The sequence below is a fragment of the Xiphophorus couchianus genome, chromosome 13, assembly GCF_001444195.1.
Source record: "Xiphophorus couchianus chromosome 13, X_couchianus-1.0, whole genome shotgun sequence".
Taxonomy (NCBI): Eukaryota; Metazoa; Chordata; class Actinopteri; order Cyprinodontiformes; family Poeciliidae; genus Xiphophorus; species Xiphophorus couchianus.
This window is the reverse complement of record NC_040240.1, coordinates 8,555,674-8,575,019: the sequence shown is the minus strand read 5'-3', so window position 1 is coordinate 8,575,019 and position 19,346 is coordinate 8,555,674. Positions and strand designations below refer to the sequence as shown.

The 19,346-nt window shown below is 39.7% G+C and overlaps 1 long non-coding RNA gene across 1 annotated transcript in view; it reads right to left on the bottom strand.

Annotated features, from left to right (window-relative positions):
• The window catches only part of LOC114155417 (uncharacterized), a 36,192-nt gene extending 19,288 nt beyond the window's left edge, over positions 1–16,904 (bottom strand). Inside the window, exons 1-2 of the long non-coding RNA XR_003597739.1 lie at positions 16,209–16,904; positions 14,316–14,462 (exon numbers count right to left, since the gene is read on the bottom strand). This is a non-coding gene — a long non-coding RNA (uncharacterized LOC114155417). The remainder of the gene's footprint in view (positions 1–14,315; positions 14,463–16,208) is intronic.
• Between the last annotated feature and the right edge of the window lie 2,442 nt (positions 16,905–19,346).

Genomic DNA, 19,346 nt, shown 5'->3' with positions numbered 1-19,346 from the left:
TCTTTCACATTATTGTCATATTTAAATTGGCTAATTATTTACAAGTAAACCAACGGTTCTTTACCCAAGAAGCGGTGGTAGGAGGCGGTTTAACACTTCTGATCTGTAATCTCACTATACAGAAGCGTTATGAAGCATTTCCTTCGGATTCTCATGTATTCATATATTCATTTCTCTGTTAAATAATATTTGGTTCATGTTTAAATATCTGCCCAATGCAAGTAGGTCCGAATTTACTAAGTGAGTTTCTACTTAAAGGTTATTGGCAGTTGAAATTTCAACTATATTTAACAAATTTTGTGCCATCATAATTAAGTTTAAATCCATATTAGCTGTATCTCTGGCCTGATGTTAAAAGGGTCCCAGACTAAATAAGATTTGTAAAGCAATACAAATCTTTTATTATTATTATTATTCTTTTAGCTGCATTAATAATTATTTACATATATGTCAATACTTTCTTTTTTTTCCAGCAAAACGAGGTATGAGGCAGTGAACCTCAAATTTCTTTTTGTGTAAATTATACTGAAACATCATATGTAAAACATTTTTGATCAGTGACCGTCTTAACCAAAAGTCAAGTGGTAAAGAAAACAGAAATAATAGAAAAACAGGAAACACTTTACATTTTCTATGCTCTGTGCATGTTTAATTTTGCCGTTTCATTGATGACACAAGGCCGACATAGATTTGCTTTGTACATAAAGCTTTTCTGTAAGCAAGCCTCTATTGCAATGAGAAAAGCTTAAAAGTCCATAAATGTTCTCATAATGTTCTGAGCTGTGATGTTTTTGAGAAGAGACTTGTGTTAAGACACTCGGTTGGTCTCTGCCTTCTTTAGCCTTCAGGTCCAGTAATCTGGAACTAACGTAATCTATGGTAATCTGGTTTTACACTAAATAAAGATGTCGAGAAGTTTATCTAGTGCAGGTAAGATCTTAACAACTTTTCAAGTAACCTGGGTTCAAATTATCCGAATTACAATCGATTATTGCCACTACCTATGTACAAAACATTCTGCATGCTGTAACAGCTGGATAAGAACATTTATGTTCTGGATTATGTGGTGAGTAAAAAAGCCAAAGGGAGCGTGGGACAGTGGGTCAAGAGGTGATGGGTCCATGGACGCAAAGGGGGGCCGGGGCAGTGGGTCCTGTGATCATGGGTCAGATGGGAGTGTGGGCCTCGGGCAGAGTGCCAGGGTGAAAGGCGCTTGGGTGGGCTGTCCACTGATTTTTCCGGGAGTAAAAAGCAATGGAGTCAAGGGTGGGGGAACAGTGGGTGAGGGTGGAATACACACACTGGATGAATTCTCAAAGCCAATTGGGCTTCAAAGTAATTCACCCATATAATGTTTTCAAAATGTGATGATCACCAAGCTGTCTTTTTTGAGAAACCACCAGATTTGGGTGGATCAGCTTTATGTGGAAAAGAGGAGAGTACACGGAAAAACCTAGAACCAGAATAAACTGTTTAATTGACTGTTGTGATTCACGTACACACATACACAGTCTGAAGTTGTTCTCAAACACTCCTGCACCTTTTACACTCTGTTTAAAACACTTTCCATCCAATCTTTGACTGAAAGGCACAAGTCGGAGGTTGTCAAGTTTGTTCTTGAGAGTCGCTGACACAGTGATAGAAGGCAGCACGAAGCAATGACAGGCAGAAGGAAAGAGGAGAAAGGAAGGGGGGTGGACTACAGACATTTAAAAACAAAATAGACAGAAGCCCTCAGTGGAAGCAGAAAATACCCACAGAGAGAAAAAGAATAAGATTAGCTTGCAAAGGCGGTGAGAAGATGAGAAGAAGCCAAAGAGAGGCAAAGGAAAGAGAGGCCAGCGGGAAAAGGAGAAAGAGTGACTCAGAAAAGAGAAAGCAAAAGAGAGCGAGTTAAAAAGATTACTTTCAGGTTCAGAGACGCTCTTTCTGGCTGTTTACTGGCTGTCACTCAGTGCCTGGCTCCTAGAGAGAGGGACTGCTGGTTCTCATTGGTGTCATTCACCTGCCAATCTGCCTGACAGGGGGACCATAGGGCCCCATGTTGTGGTGCGGAAACTGTCTGTCAGCCACGCAGCAGCTGCATATGACATCATCCAAGATCAGGTTCGAAACATTCATACGCAAGCTGAGCGTGTGACAAAAACCATGCACATCATGCATGGTAAAACACAGAAGCTTGGATTAAGGACATGCCATGCCATCAGTGCTTATTCCTGTGTAAAAGCACACAAGTGTGTGGAGACAAAGCACGACGATTCCCTGCAGACTGTAAGCCTCGGCCTTACCAATCCCCTGGCTGTCCCGCCCCTCCTCTGTGCAACCCAGAAGTCCTTGTTACTGGCAACCAACTGTGGGGCATCTGCACACCAGAGAAGACTCTCGTTCCCATCAGCACACATGAGCAATATGCACAAAGAAACCAAAGAGAAACCACATTTATGTATAAGTCTTGGTAGCAATTAGGCACACATAAACAACACAAGTGAAGATAAGCACATGAATAAACTCTGTCTGGTTTACTCTGGCACAACCGCACATAGCTTACAGAGATGTCTTGGCAACAAGTAAGCGCCCTTCTGTTTCGAGCTAATTTAACAAGATCACTCAAACAACAGAGACAAAGGCTTGCACTGTGAATAATGGTTCAGTTTCAGTCGGCTAAAATAATAGTGAAAAAAAAATCAATTTCTACTGTATGTAGATTACTGTCAACACACTTCAGGGTTTTTTTTTTTCCTCATTGTGTCATAGAAATCACAGCTAAAACACCAGCAATTAGGTTTACATCAGATATATTCCAGTAAGTGAGTTGCATGAGTAATGCACATGAGAAAAATCTGAGATTTTGAAGTCAGCAGCAATCAGAGCCATCTCTGCTTGGAGAGTTAACAAGAGCACAGTTCTCACTCACTGATTTTGTTGAGTGTTGTTAGCTGCGTACAATGACTTTTGATAAAGTAAAAAAAAAAAATTAAAAAAAATCATGGTTGCATGAAAAAAGTAAAAAATAAAAACAACAGGCTGTTATTTTTTTGTTACAACAGGATCATCAACCAAAAGTCTTTGAGTTAGCAACAAGCTATGATAGTTATCATGTCTTCCAGTACAATGACCATTGACTTGCTGCAAGACAAGAGCAGAATGTCTAAAACCAACTATCATTTAACTTAATTAAAACGACTATTTAGAACCATTACAAATTTTAGCATGTTGAAGTGATATTTATTTGTCTGTTTTTCTTATGGACTTACTGAGTTCTAGATTGGTGGTTTAGATTTTGTTAAAACACTTACAGTACTTGCCAAAGCCCACATTTGGAGTGAAAAAAGTCAGTGTGACAAAACTGTGACAGATGATTGTCGTCTCCCACAGAGAGTCCCTTTCTTTTTAATTTATTCTCTCTGAGGCTAGCTGAGTCTCTTATGTCCATGTTGTGGTCAGAAAGCTACAGGCTTAAAGGTCGTTGAGGGAAATAGCAGAAGGTACATTAACAGAGAACAGAATGAAACGGAAATATTATAGCTTTTGAGTCAGTCCATGTCCGCCTTTTTATCTTCGCCAATTTGACGTTCACAGGCAACATTTTTAATAATGAGAATCCCATTTGAGCTGAGATTTCTTTGTTTACTCGCTGTCATCTGGAGGTTAATAACATATTTGCATAACCAACAGATCGTCAGTTTACATCAGTTGAACAGAAGCATGCGGACCATCTTTGGAGGGAACAGGCTGTTCTGCTGAATGAACCCACCTCTGCCTGTGATTTGTTGCCTGCTGACAGGTTTGTCCATCGGCTAGAGCAACCAGGAGGCTGTTATTACAACATGACGGTCCACAGATTCTTGGAGTGTCTGGCATGAATGCTCAGAGCGCTCCGAATGGCTGCTCACGGTTACATGTCACTTGGAGATCAGTGGGTTGCAGCTTACAAAAGGACTCGCTGCTGTTATTAAGGACAAGCAGAGAGGCTGGAAGACCTCCGTTGTTTCTTTTCTGATCCATCGACTTTCTTCTTAGGAGTTAATTTTCTTCTTAGGAGTAAAACATTGCAAACGTTTTTAAAAACTGTTTCCAATGTGGCAAACGTTTTTAAAAGGGCAATACTGATTGGGAAAATTCTTCCCTTTTTTACAGTACTGTAATAAATGAACTGGGTCAGAATTTTGTGGGCTCACCTTTTTTTTTTTTTTTTTTTTTTTTTTACCAATTTGCAAAGAAGAAGCTCTGTATTCCATTGTCAAGAGCAACAAAGTAGAAGAACATGAGTAACTAAGTTCTTAATTTTAATTGGTCTTGCAGTTGAAGGTACTTTTCCTTCAGTGACATCAGTTAAGAAATATAAAAGTGTATCAAAAGTATCACCTAAAATACAAGCATTAGAATGTGCTTATGATGTGCTTATGAAATTAGCTATTTGCATGCACTGTGTAAAAAGACATTATCTTTTACCCCTCACTACACTTCTTCTGCTTTAGGATTATAAAAGTTGTTTCATTGTTCGGGAAATAATAGTTCTCAACTTTTTGTTTTGTTGCTTTTCTTTCAGGTCAGGAGCTAAACATGTTCTTAATATTTGATAAAATTGCCTCTTAAAGTGTTTAATTTCAGCAGGTGCTGGAATTTGAGTCTGTTCCTCCTAACAGAATTAATCCAACTAAGTCAAGTTGCTGACCTTTCAAGCTGTGGCAACATCTTTTCTAGGGGATCAACATTAAGGGTTTTATGTTGGCCAATCTAGAATATCAACTTTGTTGTCTTTCAGATACTGTGCAATAATTTGGTAATATGCTCAGGGTCGTTGTCCTATTTTTGTGGGACCCATTTGTGCTCAAGTTTTAACTTCCTGGCTAATGTCTTAAGATGCTACTTCAATTTTTCCATATGTTTTTTCCTCGTGATGCCATCCGGTTTGCGAAGTACACCAGTTCCTCGAAGAAAAACCACCATCCCACAGCTGACATGGTGTTCTTCCTCTTTTTTTTCTTTTTTCTCCAAATGTGCCTGTGATCATTACGGCTAAACTACTTAATATTAGTCTCATTAGACCACACAGCATGTCTCCATAAATTGAGGTCTCTGTTCCTGTGTGCAAATTGTAATCTAGCTTTTTGAAGTTGCTTTTAGAGTAATGGCTTAATTCTTTCTCTCGCTGTGGGCTCTTAGGTTATGTCAGCACAGCAATAGTTTCAATGTGGAAAAATTTAAAACTGTCTTTCCAGCCAACATCTTCAAAATGTGTTTTGTTTTTTGTTCTGGGCTTGACACATAGATTTTATTTTAAAAGGTGTTAATCACTTAGAAACAGAACTCATCTTCTCCTAAAACGTTCTAATAAACTTATTGAAAGCTTACAGAGCCATGGCATCATCATTTGTGGTTTCACAACCCATTACACATAATAATCCTATTGTATGTAAACCTATAGCACTTTAAGAAAATATTTTAAAAATGAAAATATTTATCCTTCTCTGTTTTCAGGCATTTAAGAAATAACTTTTTTTCCCCTTAATCCTAACTAACCTCAAACAGGAAATGTTAAATCTGCTTTAATGCCAGACAGTAAAAGCAAATAATGGTGCCTATGTATACAATGTATTCTAATGATAGCATCACATCAGTAGCATGTTCACTCAGGGATTGAATGTCTAACTAGCAGTTCAGCTCTTGAAACCTTTCATTCCGGTTCCAGTCTCAGGCAAGCTTGCAGAGAAAGTCATTCTCCTGCTTTACAAACTTTGCCTTGCTTGAAAATCATACTCTTTAAGTTCAATTGTTTCAGCGACTCTCTGCTTAGCATTTTTTTTTATATAAACAGCTAAAAATATTGCAGCACACCCTAGCATTTTTCTCACTTGGTGGAACCAAATCTAAATATTAAATAGTGTATGATAGATTTAAGGCAATAATCACTAATAACATATTTTAAAATATTTTAGTTTAACAAGCTCAGAGCCATAATGTTGCTTAGCTGCTGTCAATTCAGAATTTTTCCTCTTGAAAATATACATATATAGACATCTATGAAAAAACACATGAGCAGGAATGTTTCACTGTGTAGAGAGCAAAATAGTCACTTTTCATGTTTCTCCAGCTCTATTCTTCTGCTCATCTGTTTCTCTTCTTCAATTTTCGGCTTAAAGTGGTGCTGTTTTTCCAGATGGCTTTGTTGCTACGAATACGGAGAACAACAAGCACAACTTCACTGGGAATATGAAAATATCTTAGCATGTGGAGGTCATTATGGTTGCCTAAATTGTTTGAGCTCCAGAAAGAAATCTAATCCAGACCTAAAGAGCAATAATAAATTTGTGTGCTCATGCACGAAGGCTCAACATGTATGCCTCTGCATTTCTTCAGATCTGAGATGTGCAGATTTCAAACACATGTCTGTTTGTTTCTTGGAAAACTTGAAAGCAATTAACGTGCACAAACCCAATTTGCCTTCCATCTGGTTGAAAAGCCCTAAGTGTCTGACTTCTTGCAGATAAATACCAAACACGAGAGTCGCTCAAACTCATACGAGGAAGAGAAAGAACCCAACTCGTGCTTCGCTTTCTTACTCTGCACGCTGTTTAATTTTCCTCAGATTAGCCGAGGGAAGCCTGTTTTCATTTATTGCTTAGTCGTTCCTTAAATCTGCCTCCAGCGAGTCCTGAAAGTGCCCCAGTGCCAAATGAGCAGTATAAAGCATGCCCCAAAGCATGGCCCGAAATGACAGCCTAACAGCAAAGCTGTCAGCCCATGAGCCAATGCACTAAAACTTGAATGCAGCCGAACAGTGGGGTTTTATAGCTGACAACCCTCAGTCACAAACTCTCTAATGCCCTGTTTAACAAGCTGAAAATCCTTCATTTATTCCGTCTGCATTTCCCTTTATATGAGCTCGTCCATTACAATTCACAAACGGAGGTGGTCTAAAATAAACACTGTTTTGCTTATGGATTTTTGGTGTACAAGGAGGTCCAGTGCCATAGCAGTGTCCAGACTTGCACATAATGTCAGTTGTGTTTTCTTAACTTATTACATGATGTTTGTAGGCAACATATGGGGTGCAATGATACAGGCAGAAGAGCATTATGTCAAAAAATATGAATTCATTTTTATTCTCAAAATAGCTGCAACCCAGATAGGATGGAGAGCATCTATAAAGAGGTTTCCAGCAGCAACGCTCCTAAATTTAGGGACGTGGCCATTTGCTACGTCTTCTACAGGACATTCTATAACTTTTAACTTTTTCTTGCCACTTGTGAAGTTTAGTTCTGTTAAATTGTTCCATCCGAGCAGTGGATCTCTGCAGCTCCTCCAGAGTTACCACAGACAATTTACCTGCTTCCTTGAGTAAAGATCTCATGTGAATTTGCATGGATGGTGGATGGTCACGCCCTCGGTAGGTTTGCAGTTGTGCAGTCCTCTGTCCATATATTGAATTACTAGTTTGGGGTTAGATTGAACCTTTAATAACCTAACACTGTGCTAACGCAGCTGAAGGTACATTCTTCTTCATGTATACTGAGGTCAGCTGGTCAGGATTTCTTGGAAGTGCCATCACTACATTTAAAACTCATGGAGATTGGAAGTTTCAAGACTGTCGAACTCTCTGCCACGTCCTTGAGTTTACACATTAACTCTTAAAAAGCAGGTGGTGATATTTTTGTACAGGAAAGCTTTCAACCGATTAATTTGGTGATTTATTTTGGGTCATTGGGTTTAATCTGTGTGCCTTTGTATTAGTTTGTTTTATTCGTGAAGCATTTGTGATTTTTATTTGGGTGCATTCATACCAGCTCTGTTTAATCTGCTTTAGTTGCTTTAGTTTGTTTGTCAAGAAAGTGCGATTCGTTTTGGGAAGTGTGAATGCGTAACTGAACTCTGATGCGGACCAAAAGTGCAAACTCTAGTGTGCCTAAAAATCTAGGTCTCAGTCTGGTTGAAGTAAACTTTGGCGCAGTTGGAATGCGTATGTGAATGCAAGTGGACCAGAGACTGTTCCAAAGACCAGGAAGTGGACTACAGCGCTGGGCATCCTGGGTAAATACAATCTAAACAAAGGTGTAAGTCAATTACTGGAGAGAGAAATGGCTTGTGATCTTTTAAGAGAGACAAAAGAGAATGCTACAACTGCTAAAATCTGACACTACTCCATTTTTGTTTACATTTTGTGAAGAAGGAAGTTGGGCTCATGTCCTCCGCTGAGGGTTTTGTGCCGTTACCTTCAGTACTTTGTGGTGCAGCACCATCACAGTGAACAGGTTTTCCAATGGGTTTGGATCATTGCAGTATGAAAGTGAATAGTACCCACATCAGTATTACTTACTTACTAATTTCTGTTCACTAATGCAACCATTTGGGGTATTTCTAGACTCTGTTTACTAATTAGACTTCTTAAGGCAATCAGTTACACTAGATTTTATTTAGAGCTATGAGAGAAGAGTGGGCTGGATTGCATGCCCACCTTTTCTGATATTTCCATACAAAAAATATATAAATGCAATTTTTCTTCTTGTTCACAATTATCTAGTGTTTTTGTTGTTGCTGTTGATCTGTCACACAACACCCCAATACAAGACAACGAAGTTTGTGGTTGTAATGGATCAAGATGTGAAAAGGTTTAAGGGGTGTGAATGCGTACCCACTATGTATTCAGCAGTTTGATTTCAAGAAGCTCATATATTTATAAAGCACAAATCAAACGCAATGTACTGCAAAACGCCACCTCAAGCATTAAGAGAGATGTCACTCAACATTTGCAGAGAAAGTTGAGGAATACACGGACAACGATCATTTTAGCCGCTTATTAAAACATATTGTTTTAATAAGCGGCTAAAATGATCGTCTCTATTAGACATAGCATTTCCACTTTTATGGGTTTGAACTGGTAAACACATTTATCCTTCGCAGGCCTTCCTGCTTCAGTTAAATTTTTGGCAAGTGGAGTGCAGCCCAGTTGGGTTCAGATCAGGGGATTTACTGGATCATTGCAGAGTATTACACCTCTTTAGTTTCAGTAACTCCGGGGTTGCCTTAACAGTATGTTTTGGTTTGCTGTCCATCTGAACTGTGGAGCTCTTTCCTGTCAGCTTTGCTGCATTTGTCATTGTTTTTCCGCCTCACTGAACTGCAGCACCGCTGGAAGCCGAGCTCGCTCATGCCATCACACCTCCTCCACATGTGGTGTAGATGACGTTGCTGGCCTTAAGTCGTATTTCATTCGCAGCTTCTTTTTTTCCCAGTATTTTCTGTCCTGTGTTTCTGGTACAGAATGATTTCTTTCTCATCTGTTTTGAGAACTGGTCTGATTTTTTTAACGTTTTTCTTTCTACTTTTACAACCGTGATGGCTTTATCGTCAGTTTGCGCAATATTTTGATCTTTCCTCAGCTGGACGAGATAGACCTCTACTACAAAAAAAAACATGGTTATTTTCATTTTACTAAGCCCAGAACAATGAATTTTCCCAAAAACCTACCATGATTTTTACAGCTCTGATATTGACATGTGGTTTTTTTTTTATGGTTCCAAGGATGTTTTAATTCACTTGAATAGAAGGTTCATTTACCTGCAGGTTTAAAGCAAAGTGTTTTATAGGCACGTACCACTGAGGGACTTCTACTTGCCGAAATAATCATGGAAAAGCTCGAAGCAGTTAATAATATGCAGAGCCTGACACATTTATTGCTTTTAAAAGGTCTTTAAAAATTAAACGATCTTGTATTGCAGTAGCAGAGTCTTAAACTAAAGATTTCAATCCAAGCTTTAATTTGAGCACATTTACTCAGCAGGGAAAAATGTTAAAGATGTAAGGCATTTTATGTCATTTTTAAAAGAAAAATAATTACTTCCACCCCGCTGCTTTAGTACAGTGTCTTTTTGACACTGGGAAAGCACTAATGACAGCAATAATATTTAACAATGTTGGAGAACACGTAGAGGGATCTTTTCACTATTCCTGTTTCACATGTCTAAGTCCTCTCTTGTACTCACCCCACAAGTTTTGTGTTTGGTTTAGGCAAGGGAGCTAAGATAGTTATGGAATAAGTTGAAATCTGTGTCTTATGAAACATTTATTCATTGAGGGCCCATTTTTAGCGTAGTGGCTGAGGCCACAGCATTCTAAAGTAAAATGTCCTGGTATTTGAAGCTTTGGAGGTGAATCTGAAAGAAAAACAGGCCCAGAGCACCACAGATCCCCCTCCATGCTGAACAATAGGCTTAATGTAGTTTTCCACATATTCATCCTTTTTGTTAGCAAAAAGCTCAAATTTACTTTAATCTGATCAAAGCAAGATTTAACTACATAGTGTAGCCAGGGATTATGTTAAAAACAACTATTTCTTACGATTTTTCAGTTGGATTTTTCAGATTAGTCCAGCTTGGGATTATCTTGCTGCAATCGAAGATTAGTTCATTTTATGGCCTTAAGAGTCAGATGTACATAGAAATGTCACCAAGTATGGAAGAGAAGATGTTCACATTCAAGTTCTTACTGATTATGTTACTTTGAGGGACACATATTTAGATAAAGTAATACAGACAAAGGTGGGAGCATATAGTTCCACCACCATTTCTGCACGGACTAGCTTGGCAAATGGTCTTTTTTTTCCTGTTAATCTTTTCACATCTTGTCACAACTACAAAAGTCAGTTGTTTTTTGTATTTTTTACAAATAAAAATCTGACAAGCCTGTAACGCATTTGAATTTATCCCCTTACAATGCGACATCACAGAGCATCAAATTTCTTTCAGTCGTCACGATTAGTAGCGCATCACCTTCATGCAAAACAAGACGTGTGGTGGAAAATTACCCATCACCCTAATGGCACCATTATCCATGGTTCAACATGACGGCAGCATCATGGTTTGGGGATGCCCTCAGGAAGCTGGATGGAGCTTTATACAGACTGAATTCTGGAAGAAAACATGGTGCAGGCTGCAGAAGACTGGAGACGGTGGAGGGTGTTAATCTGTCAGCACCACAATGAGCACAACTGAAATGTTTTGACCAAAGTATATATTTATGTCAGAAGTGAAAATAATTCACCCTCAAGGTGTGCAGAGCTGGAATACACAAGTGGCAAAAGAAGTTATGTGTGATTTTCTTCCGCTGTACAATGTTTCACTACTTTCAGACGCTTCATCTCACACAGACCTTTAGAAAAATAATTTGAGGTTTGTATTTCTAAGCTGATAGAATATTGAAAGGACAACGAGAACATTTGCAATTCTATGTACACGAATTCAGATTGAAAAGGTTTGAAGTTCGTCTTTATAAAGGCTTCTTGCACGTTTTTACGTAAAGGACGAAAAAACTCAACAAGAAGAAAAAGATGGAGTAAAGAGATAAAATGGTATAAGGATGAGGGGGGGTGGTACCTCTGTTCCTCCATCGTAATCACAACAGACTGGATGAAGTCCTCATCGGCGTTAAGCTGTCCCAGTCACAGTCCCGTGAAACCAGCACCGTGCCCTCCCCACACACACACTATATGCCTCCCCCGCCTTTCAAAACAATGGTGTCACTTCTGAGAGCCAAAGAGACTCGCAAGGCATGCTGCATCATGGATATTAGCTATGGGGATCACTTGTTTAAAACAAGAGATCAGAGGTGTGCTTTTGCAGCCTGTCAAGCACCAGCGGCACATGACCACGTTTGAAGTTTTGACTCCTTGCGGTACACACGTCTGTCTTTTGCTTTCAGGCTGGTTGGCGACGGCGAGGACATCCGTGTAGGTTCGTACAGGCATTCCAGCCCGACTCCGCTTGTATATTACCGTTGTGTTTTGTTTTCATCATAGGTTTCAGCACTCTCTGTGGCAGTTTGGAGCGTTCTTTCCACTTCATTTAATTTTACAACATGTCCTGTGGGGTGCTGTTTTACCATCTCAGAGAGAAGATTTTAAGTCAGTTTTAGATGCCCTAATCACACACCAAAGAAGGTTCTGTATTAAGTGGGTCGACTTTATGAGTTGTGGTCATATTTTCCAGCTAAGAATAGTCTGCTTGTTTGTTTCTCTGTTTTTCCACCCTCCAATTTAGCAATGTAACGTGGGAGACTAGCTTGTGCTCCACCTTGTTTCTCGTATCTTGACAACAAACTGTTGTGGCCTCTTCTGAGAATTACCAGTTAAGCGAAGACAAAACCTGGATCAGATGCGATCATCTTTACCTCCCACATCCCCCCACCCCCCAACTATTTTCGTTGAGCGTGTTTTTATAGCCACAGGAGGACATATTTATGTTCAACGCCGTGGCAGGGTTGGAATCCTCAAGAGTGCCGTGATGCGGACAGGAAACCCTGAATCGCTCTCCAGCCCAAACATCATACGGCGTTTACCCCCTCTCCTCACCCGCTTCTCTAAAACAACAGCTTTGACACGATCTGTACCACGTCGCTCGTAACTTGAGAGTAACCTGCCAGACGTCGGAGCTCAGAGGGATCCTTTGCGAGAGTCAATCAGACGACTGATTCATGAAGGAGAAGATCAGGTCGGGGAGATGGTGCAGAAGGTTCTCCCTGGTTGAACAGGCCTAAGCCAGCTTAAGGTGGCAGTCAGCAAAAAATGTCCACTTAAATATGTTGTGGCTCAATCACACACAAAGTCTTGCTACCTTCTTCATTTGGTCACAGAAGTGCAGTCGGGCAAACATCTGTCAGCCATTGCCTCCACTCTCCTCATCCGCCCCCCACCTACTTCCAGCAGTTCATTTTGCCCTCTGACCCTCAGTTGAAGAAAGAGCAACTGTGACTTTCTTGCAAAAACTCTGCACAGACCTTAACTTTTTTGACAAGTAGCTCAAGAAAGATTTAAAGCTTTGACTGCACATGGATAAATCTGTGTTAAATGTAATACCTATTAACATTATTGCACCGTGATGTAGGGAAGTGATAACTCTGTGTTGTTTGATCTCTTCAGCAAAACACAAAATTGGTCATTTACCGATTCGTTTGTTTTTTTTTTGTCTTCATATCTTTTATAAGAGAAGCATTCATGCAGCATCACAGATCCTCCACCGTATCTAACCGCCAGCATGAGATGCTTTTCCACACATGCGTTCTTTGTTTTAGCCAAGACCCACATGGGGTGTTTGTTCCACAAAAGCTCAGTCTTAGTCTCTAAGTCACTCTCAAGCTGGTTAGCAGATAGAAAATGTCTAGTAGACGGCCCAAGACGGCACTCAGTGGTAACATTATCTTGTGATTTGGAGATTTTTCACGTGTCCAATTGATTTATTTGTTTTTTTATCTAATCCTTTGAAAGTTGTTTTCTGAAGGTAAAAGAGTTGAAGTTCTATAATTTCTGCTTCATTCTGATTTTATTTGATCTTTCCTGTTCCTCATCCTGCTCAGTTAATTAGTCAGAAGCTCTGTTCTGCCATCATGGCAGCCACCCTACGTCCCACAGGACCACCAGACCAGCACCACGGACCCAAGGACACACACCAGAGCTCTCATCAGCTCGCCCACTCCCACCTATCTCAGGGGCCTCAGGTTTCTCCACAGTCCCTGCCGTCGCCTCTGCTTCCAGCAGCCCCCCCCCCCCCCCCCCCCCCGCTCCCCCCCTCCAGACTTCCCTCTTTCTCCACATCAATTACGGCCTCTCCCCGTTGCCAGAGCCCTCAGCTCTACGACCCCTAGGGTTACCAAGTCAGGGGGGTCAGAGGTCAATCTCCCCGCTGCCAGCCCAGGCATCTCTCAGAAGTTTCCGGCCCTGCGCCTGAAACCCTGCGGTCGTAAGGGGCAACACCCACACGACCCTCGAGCGGCCAGGGAGAAACACCGAAAAAATCCCCCCACCATTGCTGCAAACAATGCCGTGCCACAGTCAGCCTGGAGAAGTTAGTTGGTTCTCTTAAGTGATTCAGTTTTATGCCTAAGAATAAAAATTAAATGCCGCTTGTTCTCCAGATGATTTTTTTTTTTTTTGGTTAAGATTCCAAGATTAATTTTATGTTGAATGTGTGTATCTTGTTTTCATCTGCTTATCATAAATATGGGAGACAGTGTATTAAATATTCAACAATTTAAACAGTAAATACTAAGTTTTCTAAGTACCACCCTAAAGGAGCGTACTACTGGACAAACACGAGGTTTGATTGGGCGCTCAAATTCCAGTGTGGCTGCCATTCACTTAAGTCCTACTATGACTTACAGTTAAAAGTGGGTTAATTGACATTTGTATTTCTGACTAAATCAAACGTCATTAGTTCTTTCACACATAAGGAATTACACGATATTTAGCAAACATGTTACTACAGTGTTTTAAAACACAAAATGCAAAGATTTATTAGCTTATGTTGCTCATAGCACATACCCACCAGTGCTGTAACATGCTTTCTTCTAGACCATTCCAATCAGACTTTGGCTCTATGTTCAGGGTCATTGATGTGCTGGAATCTGACGTTCTGCCGCGATCTTCATTCTTTTGTGGGTGGCCATGCCGGCTTGTCAGTCTAACAGGTTTCCTGTGCAAAATGACAAAATAAAAACAATCTCAACATTGTGTTAATTCCCATTATTCACTGTAAAACTGGAGTGTCTTTAGGGAGCCTTCTGAGACACAGTTTGTGGAGTGTGTTGCTAATAGTTTTCAACAGATTTTCCCACCTGAGGTGAGAATCTCCGCAACTCCTCTAGCGTTAGCATGAACGTCTCCGCTGCTTCCCTGATAAAATGTTCTCCTGGCCTGCCAGTTTAGTGGATATGTCTGGGTAGTTTTGCAGTTGTGACATACTCTTATTTTTAATTGAGGGATTAAGAATGATAATATTTCTTAACAATGCCATACTGGCTGCAAATAACCCTTAATTTATCGTTTTCCTTTCCTATTATCACACTGTCTCTAAAACTATCAGCATCGTAGTCATTAAGATCTGTCAGGTAGGATGGTGAGTCGCTCTAACTGGCTAAATTGATACACTGGATCAAATGCAAATATGACTTTGCACAAATATCATGACAAATATTAATGACCCTGTCTATTAATGTTGTCTAAACATCCTCTGAGGCCTTCACAGAAGAGCTAAAAACAATTGGTTGCAGTGGATTTTAGGTGGTATCCGAATAAGGAGGGAAAAGGTAAAAAAAAATAAATAATAATTACGCACTTTTCAGATTCCTATTTGTAAAGAAAAAATATGTGCCAATATTCTGGTCAACTTTTTACCAGCCTATTGTTTAAAATCCAATGAAGCACAGTGAGTTTTCTATTTGTAACACGACAAAACTCAATGCAACCAAGTTAAGATGATATAAACACTAAATGGTAAATGGCCTGTACTTGCAAAGCTCTCTAACAAATGCGCATCACACAACAGTCAGTCATTCACTCATTCATGCACACATCCACATGCTGAAAGGCAGATTGTTTGCAAACTGAGCTCAAAGACATAAAAAAACAATGATTTTACACATATGGATTTTGGAAATACTTGAATTTCCTGGGCACCTTGCTGAAAGACAGGGCCAATAAAACCAAAATAATGTTTTTACATCAATTTTTATGTGAGTAAAAAAGGGACATCTCAACAGCCTTGAATTTATGCTCGCTGCGGCAGCTCCCCCACTCCATAAATCTCTTTAAATTGATTACTAATCAACCACAGATATTAAAGAAGGGGGGAGATTTTCACTGATTCGGTGGTAAATTTCACAATGAAAGGCCAGCAGTCTATAAAGATGTATCACACAGTCAGGCAGGTTAAACAGCATGTCAATGGCTCGGGTCGCTTGGTTGAGCACACAGCCTTGATGTGGAGCACAGCTGTATTTCTGTCGTGGATCCCAGAGCTAACAGTATCAATATCAGACGCATTATTGCTAATGGGAAAGCCAGAGGCTGGAGGGAAAGCGGGAGACAGAGAGCCTGCAGAGGGACGGTATCTCTATTGATTAGCTGGGGGAAAAAAGGACCTCCACTCCAGTCCGCTCCCTGTTCAGACATATGGGGTAATAAGGACCACTCTTCCCCACTGCTGCTCATCCCATCTCCCCACACCCCCTAGCAGAGAGCCTTTTAATCAGCCCCCGGGGGAATACATGGATATGATATGGGAGAGAAAGAAAGAGGAAAAGGAGACAGGGTGAGAGGAGTCCATTAGTGAAGCCGACACAATAGCTGCAGAAACAAACCTGACACATGGACGGTTGCTTCATGCACACAAAATATGAGGGACATGAGTAACAAGCACAAACATTTTTAATATGCTTACATGTTTTGATTTGGAATAAAATAGATTTCAAGTTTCAACCACTTTTTGATGATTTATAGAGCTGCTCGTGGTCCACATGACATCTAAGCTGATGGCACTCCACAGTTTCCTGAAGGTCAATTTTCTCTCTGCGCCAGGGCTATTTTCCTCTGTTTATGTATAAGAGCTTTCTGTTTTCTTTTCCAGCCAGAAGGATGCCAATCTCAGCGAGCCAGACTAACTTTATCAAAGCGGCCATCTCAGACGCTGACATCGAGTCCACAACTATGTTTCATGCTGAAAAGACATGAAAAAGAAAGCTGTCAGCGCCTCACCCCTTCGCTGGCCTCTCAGCCTCTCAGGCTCTCTAGGGAGATGGTGAGAGAAAGGGAAGTAAGGCGGAAGAGAATTCAAGAGTAGTTAAAACAAGTTTTAATGTGACTTGAAACTCCGAATAAAGTGCCAGAGATCATCTTTAGGTTTATTTTCAAACAAAATAACAGAGATGTGAATGAAGTGGTAAGATTTCAATTAAGAAGCCCCAGTTTCTGTGAGGCAAAGTAACAAAATCACTGGAAAGCGCTTGTGTTGCGTAAAACTTGTGCAACAGCACCCTCCTGTGGCAGATAAGATTGGAGCACTTTTTAGAGCATCTGCAGATTCAAAGTTTCACACCAGACTTTATTGTTAAATTGTTCAAACTCACTTGGATATTGAAATCTGTAGAAAAAATGTGGCGGTCAGTTTTTCAATTGTGGTTTTGATTTCCCATAACCTTTTATGAAATTGAAATAAAATCTACTTTACCAAACAGTAGCCTTGTACGGACATAATTATTGGAACAACCCATGAAACTTGAACAATTCTTCAAAGTTCAGTTACTTTTTTCCCTATCTATCTATCTATCTATCTATCTATCTATCTATCTATCTATCTATCTATCTATCTATCTATCTATTTTTATTAAAACGAGGGTACAATAAAACACCTGAAAGCAATTTGTGAAACAGACCACGGCATGTCACGTATGTTAAAGTCTGTCTGCAATATTGTTTCCTAATAGGAGTTGATTACCTCCATTTCTAAACCTCTTGTGATGTCACTTTGTTAAGGAGTTTTTCCTCTTTAAAATATTGTACCTTTTTCAATTCCCGCTGGGAAATTCATGCTTTATTGCCCACTTGTATTTTCTGTCACTCTAAAACTAGGCTAGATAGTATAATGTTGAACATGTTGAGGAAAAAGTGGCAAGGTTGAGCTAAAACGAGCAACAACAGTCCTGTAATACTGTCAATAGGACTTTTATTATTGTTGAAGGAGCAAGGCAGAACTACTCCTTAATGTAACACATGTTTCCCTCTGACCAGAGGGACACATTAGGTCTGTTTATTCAATCAGCGTTAAAACAGAACTGGAAAGGGGGAATGGAGGTCGGGGGGGTGGCTGGATTTGGACGGAGGAGAGCAGTTTTCATCAATACGCGTCAATTGGCAAGGAATAATCCTGATGTGAAATTTCTTCCATATGCCCCCGCTGCGGGGCGCCAAAGAGTCTGGCAAAGCGTTCTCCATAGAGTCTGTAAGGACATTTGTTCTCTGTGATTGGCTGATGAGCTTGGAAGCAGCTGGAGAGAGGGACCAATAATGAACTCGTATATTGAGTCTCCAATGCCATTGGCTTAGAGTGGGTGTCAATCAAGCAGCGATTGGGGTCTGAAGAGAGAGATCCGGCCAGTTGGTTGTTTGGCACTCTGGAGGACGGAGCTCTGCAGCAGAGAGTTGCAGACACACACTCGCACTGCTGCTGATCACCGAGCTGAGGACTATGCATTTATATTTAACAAATAATAATAATAATAATAATAATAATAATTTTTGTAACAGTATTTTTTACTACAAACTTTAAATATTTACAAATACCAAATTTGGAATTTCTTGTTATTTATTTTTATCTTACAACAATGTGGTGTTAATAAATGTAAATTTATTCATTTGTTTTATTATTATTTTTGTTATTAGTAGTAGTGTCAGTATCAGTAATAATAATAATAATAATAATAATAGCTATTGTTATTATAATTAGAAGTACAGAAGTAACAACAACAACAATAATAATAATAATAATAATAATAATAATAATAATAATAATAATAATAACAACAACAATAATAATAATCATTAATATTATTGTTATCATCATCATTATATTTATTAGATATTTGATTATTTTTGTTTGCATTGTTTTATTTACTTGTAATATATTCTTTAGATAGATAGATAGATAGATAGATAGATAGATAGATAGATAGATAGATAGATAGATAGATTAAATTTGATGAGGTGTCAGTGGTATACTCAAACTTAACCCCTCATAACTACTAAACTAACAATTTTATAACTCACAGAATTACTACGTGTGTCCAACTTCACATCAAGCCAAGCTGCCTCCATTTTTTTTTAGATACATGCGCGTGCGCATTAGTCTGCCACTACGTCACGCGTGGCTCCTCCAATCAGCCTCGCTCTAAGAGGGCTACATAGTGTGTGATTTAGGAGTCCTCCCTCAATAAATCTGTCCGAACTTCGCAAAGTTGATTTGAATGTGCTTGTTTCACTTCGTTATTGAAAGTTGTCTCGGATTAATGACGTGACAGCGCGCTGGCGTCAGATCAGTGGGAGTTGATAGTTTTAAGCTTCCTAAGCGGCACGCGAGGCGGAGCGGTTCGGGTCTGGACCTCGTTTGAGCCGCGCCGTCCGGTCAGTGACGCTTTCACGAGGCGAAACGCAGATGTCACGTGCTGTCAAGGATCAGTTTCTTTCTATTTCTATTTCGAAGAGTTTTTGCATGTACCCCCTATTTAGGATAGTGGGGATATGTGTATTTCTTTCCTTAGCTTATGCGTTGAAAGATTGTCAGTTGCATGTAATTTAATCTCACAGTAAATACAGTTAATGGGTAGGAAGAGTTGCGGTCGATTGCCAAACACTAAGTTTGTTGGTGTATTTTAGGGACGCTAAATAGTCGAGAGATGTTTGTGCTGAAATACACTATTTACTTCTTAAAATAAAAAAAAATGAATTTAAAGAAACTGTTAAAATATTTTCTCTGTGTGCTTTACGACGCTGTTATATTTTGAAATTAAAGAAACGGTTAAAATAA